Genomic DNA, 5645 nt, shown 5'->3' with positions numbered 1-5645 from the left:
AATGTCATGCTTGTCCTCTTCATAGGTGGTAGAATTCCTTCTCTTGATTAGCTTTCTAGCTATAGGAAATTTCAATTTCATCCCATCAAGCTTGCAAAGAGAATAGGTAGCATTTTTATATGCATGACTCACAATGTAAGGTCTAAACCATCTCTTTGAAACCTCCCTTATGATGCTATGTTGATTATCCATGCTACTATCATATATACGAGCACAAAATCTCCTACTTCCACGACTCTTAGACAAAGTCCATGCTTCTACTGTATCCATGTTGATTATCCATGAAGTTAGAGATACTATAGAACATGCCCATGTCCATACGGGCATATTACATGTTCTTGTAGAAATATGCATGCAATACTAGTAGCCTTTGTCCTCAAGGCTCGGCCTTCAACTTAGGTTGTGAGATCTTCCTATGCAAGTATAATGTACCTCCTCTGCCATAAACCTACTTGCATGATCATTAAATCCACAACCCACTTGTAAAATATAGAGAGTAGATAATGTACCTTACCTGTCGTAAACCTACATGCATGATCATTAAGTCCACAACCCACTTGTAAAATATAGAGAGTAGGTAAATCAAATATAAACCATCATAGTATCTTATAGAAAAGTACATCTAAAAGTAGAGCAAGTCTCCACAAACTACAAGACATCCCTATACATGCCTTTCCACCAATATCTCTCTTTTATATTCTCAAATGTTGCCTAAAATCCTCAATGGCCAACCCATAAGCTTGCACAAAACTCCTTCATAATTTATAGCTAAGTATCTTTGTCACATACAACTCACAATGGGGCTTTAGGCACCTCTTGTATGCTTTGGGTGCTTCCATAGAAAGCCATTCATTAAGAAATATCCATATGTTTTCCTTCTAATATTTTTAAACACTAAATATATCTACCCTTCCCATTTTTTCAAAGTGCTCAAGTATTATTCAATTTGCATCCATTCACCCTCACAAAACTCATTTGAAAAAGTCCCACTAAAGAGACAGACATAATATACATGGTCAAATGCTATCCCTACTCTTTCAACTTCTTCATTATCTACAATCATGTCTTCTTCATCTTCATATCTCACTCTTGAAATAATATGAGCCACTGGGTTCTATTTACCAACTATATGTCAAAATTTCAAATTCAAGGAATTAATGTAAGCAATCCACCAAAGCATAGCAATGTCAAGAGTGGAACAACTAGTGATCATACCAAGAAGTAGTAAGCAATCAATCTCTATAATAAATAGAGTCCCAAAAAAATACTATTTATTGTATCTCAAGGCTATAATCACTCCCCACAACTCTCTTTGGATAAACATTTCCAAATCCTTTCTTTTATCTTCAAGATAGCACATATACAAGAAGATTTTAAAACAATCCACTTTATCTTCTTGAAACAAGGCATCCATGAGAAAATAACAGTAAGAGATCATGTGTAACAGCAATATTACCCTATTTTCCAATGTTTACGATAATAAACCTTCAAATACATTGGCCTTGCAAAGACTCTAGGGTTTTCTCCCCTCTATCATGCATGAAGTATGCAACTTTCCTTTGCTTTTTGCACCAATTAGAAGCACAAGCATTCCAAGGCATGTAAGGTCTTCTCTAATCCACATCTATTGATATCCAAACAAGTGCAAAAAGCAAAAAAAAATTGTCCCTTTCCTCCCTTCACTTTATTTTCTTTTTCCCAAAAAGCATGGGTATCACACCATAAATTACCCCCTTTTTCTGTCTAAGGATAGACCCTATGCATCTTGGTCTGTCCACTAAGGTTTGATGCATGTAAAAGATTTCATGTTTTCTTGGCTTGAGTGGAACATCCAAGAAATGGGTCTCTTTGATATGAGAGATGTAACGATCTATCTCAAAGGTTTTGATAGGTGTATGAAATTCTACTACAATATTCCTGAGAATCAAAGGCTTGTCTACTTTAATCAATGTATGCAAAACAACCTTAAGACCCAAGTTGAGGACATATAGTGGATGCATGGTGCAACTTGGAAAGGACTTAAGCATCTCTAAAATTAGAGATTTATGCACTAGATCAAGAGGCAAATAGTGCTTTAGGAAATGTGGAAAATATGGTTAGTGTAAATGACTTACCTCCTACTGACTTGTTTATTGGTTTAGATTTTCTTCCACAAATGCTTTGGTAAAGGAGACAGAGTATATTTTTTATACTACAATGCTCTCTACTGAGACTTTGTTTAGTCATGTAGGGGATACATTGGTAGAGCCTAAAGTTGATGCAGTGACAAGATTTACCGATATAGGCATAGCACCAGCACAGACAGTGCTGAAAAAGAGATGTATTGATTGTGATTGTCTATCATGAGGATACACATGATGCACATGCATTATATGATGAAGAGGATCAACTAGAGATCAAATAATTGCCACTAGATGCTTTGATAGAGAAGTTGAAGGATATTTATGACACTACAATGCTCTCTACTAAGGCTTTGTCTAGTCATGCAGAGGATACATTGGTAGATCCTGAAGTTGATGCAGTGAAGACAAGAGTTGCTAATGAGACATAGTGTCTACACATAGTGCTAAAAGAGATGTATTGACTATGATTGCTTATGAGAATGCACATTATGCACATTCATTATTGATGAAAGGGATCGACTAAAGACTGAAGAGTTGTTACATGCACATGTTAGAGTGATACAAACTACTACTGATGTTGTGGCAATGCATGTGCATGATATACTTGCTCTCTTTGAGGAGATCCTCAAGCTAAAGAAATTGCATATAGATGATGGTGGGACTAATGCTATAGCTTGTGAATGTTAGACATGCTTTTTCAGATGTAAGTATGATCTCTCCCTATGCTTTGAAAAGGAATTTAAAAGATATGATGGTTCAAGATGTTAAAGTTCTAGATGCTTTGAGTGATGCTATAGTTGTGTTGGATGTGGAGAGTAGGGTGTCCAAGTGTCAATAATAACTACAACAAAGCTTAAAGACCTTGCTCAACAAAAAACTATAGTGCATTTCATAATACAATTCATAGGAAGGTCAAAGATTGGTGATCAACCTATGGATTAGGTTCTATAAGTACCTTAATGCTTAGGGTGCATTAGGGTCTCTTTGGCTTAAGCTAGAAGCTTTATTGTAGCATGCTTTTGACTACCTTGAGTGATGGATTGAGTGATTTGAGATAATGGGGAATGGATATGAAGGGGGAAGGGGGAAGGGGGGGGATATAAAGCAAAAAAGGAGGCCACCATGCACGAGGGAAAAGGAGTCGCTTTGATGAAGCCTGCTGGGGGGCTTAAAAACACAATTTTCCAAGGAGAGACCATGCAAAGGGAAAGTCAAGGAGAATAGGCTGAGATATGGCATAATGAAAGGAAGGAACATATGAATATCATCACCATCGACTATATCCAAGAGCTAAATATAATCAAAGAGGTGTGTAACTAATGGCTCTAAGGGTATTCAAGGGAAGTTTTTTTTTTTAATCTTATGGTGAAGAAGGACTAATGATAGCAATAGGGAGGCCATCATCATCTACATAAGATAAAGGAGATAGTAAATTGATGAGTAATCTCGTGGCATGCACCTATATAAAATCATATATATAATATGTGTTCAAAGTCTTGAGAATATCAAATGATGCCTAATATAGAGGCTTGCCCATAAGTGGCTTTGTATGAGAGATATGACAAAGATGTATGCTCTAGAAGCTCTAGGAAGAGATGTCCGAAATCCCATAAGCACACAGAGAAGAACAATGGTACTACCCAAAAGCTATATAAGCATGTACTTGACACTCATTTCAAGGTAATGGTACTTTTAGTTTGAGTCACTCAAGATTTTATTTATGAGTCCAAGCTAATCTATCTTGGAACCTAATTCATTTGAGTTACAATTCTTTATCTCAATCATGTTTTATGTTTATAACCTTGGTCTGCCATAGCTAGCATAGCTCTAGATCCATGTTTCTCAACATGATATCAGAGCCATGGTGAGCTATGACTAGCTTCATTAGAGTAGAGTCCTTCTTTAGTCTTGTTTTATGATGAATGGATAGTAGGAGTTGAACCTACCTTAAGGCCCTTTTCCATATGCATACCTTAGGCTTATTCTTCATCTCATATCCTTCTTGTCCTTCTCTTCACTTAAAATCCATCAAGCTCCGCTCCCATCTTCTTTGAAACACATAGAAAGCTTTAAGCAAGCATCAGCAAGTCTCTTGTCTCCCCTTCTTCATTGACCTTTCTCCAAGCTACTTACTATCTATCTAGAAGACAGAAGATTATCAGACATGTTGGGACATTGTCAGTTTCTAAATGTTGTTCCCACTATAATGGTCCTAGGAGTGGTGAAGGTTTGTCGTCTGATCGGTGGCACCAAAGGCCACTAGCTCCTCAAGGAGAAGAGCAATGCCCTATCTAGTTTCAACAGCAAATCGTGAAACAGATCATCCAAGCAAAGGAAACCATGGGAGACTCCCTCAAAGCTTCAAATTTTTCCCTTACTCAGGCCAAGTACTTGGCTGGTGAAATCATCAAGCATATTGTCCTCAAAAATGTTGACTCTGCATCTGTCAAAGTTAGGGCTAAGTAGGACAGTGTAGCTACTATCAAGCTTCCAAAATTCAAGTATTTCACAAAAGCCGAGAGACCAAAAATGATTTCACATGTGGACACCAAATCTAGCTATGTAGATCCTCCTTCATTAGAGCTATTGATGTTCTCATCAAAATCGCCTCCCTGCAGACTTCCTTCCTTACCTTGGATGAAGCTATCAATACTACAAATCGCAGGATATACCTAGCATGGGCATGGTCGTGAAGCTCTCAGTCATTTAGAACAAATGCAATGTCAGGGCTATTCTCCTGATGTTTTTTTTCCTTTGTTGATGATGACTTTATTTCTATGGCCATTGAAAAAATGAGTGGGAAGATGGCATTTATCAAAGCCAAAATGAAAATCAAGGGCAACATAAGTGCCACACAAAAGTTCACCCCTGACATTTTTTCCAAAAGCTTCAAAATTGTGAACACTTGGATTGAGTTTAATGGCTTAAGCCTTTCAAGTCAGACTAGAAACAAAAAGCATTGAGCAAAAAGACTGTGTCAAGAAGACTGGAGCACAAGATAATCAAGAAGTCAAAGATAAAGAGCATAAGATCAAGACCAACAAAGATCGAATATTGAAATAGAAGACCAATAAGATCAAGAAAAGTGAAGAATGCCACAAAGAAGCATGAAGAAGAATATACTTTTTGCTGCTATAAACAAAATGTTTTGCAAAAATTTTCCATCATGGATCATGTTTTCCCAAAGTGGATCTTTCCCATAGTGGATCTTGAATTCCCTTAGTGGATTTTCTTCCCATAGTGGATGTAACAACCCCTACCAAAAATGTAAAGTTTCAAGCTTGACCTAACTAAGGTTGCCAAAGAGATAGTCTCTTGGTCCATGTCCACATGTAGGGGGGGAAATGCTAGCAGGTGTTTGAACTCATCATTTGAGGGGGGGTGTTGAGAATAGCAAATGATGCGTGATATAGAGGCTTGCTCATAAGTGGCTTTGTATGAGAGATATGACAAAGATGTAATCTCTAGAAGCTCTAGGAAGAGATGTTCAAAATCCCATAAGCACAAAGAAGAATAGTGGTA

The 5645-nt window shown here is 37.2% G+C and overlaps 1 pseudogene; it reads left to right on the top strand.

Annotated features, from left to right (window-relative positions):
- Positions 1-4287: 4287 nt before the first annotated feature.
- Positions 4288-4816, top strand: LOC148035806 (V-type proton ATPase subunit D pseudogene; annotated as a pseudogene).
- The last annotated feature ends 829 nt before the right edge of the window (positions 4817-5645 follow it).

The sequence above is a fragment of the Lygodium microphyllum genome, chromosome 5 (assembly GCF_053477565.2).
Source record: "Lygodium microphyllum isolate KBCC chromosome 5, Lygodium_microphyllum_v1.1.10, whole genome shotgun sequence".
Taxonomy (NCBI): Eukaryota; Viridiplantae; Streptophyta; class Polypodiopsida; order Schizaeales; family Lygodiaceae; genus Lygodium; species Lygodium microphyllum.
Note: the sequence above shows the minus strand (reverse complement) of the source record. Positions and strands in the feature narration are given on the sequence as shown.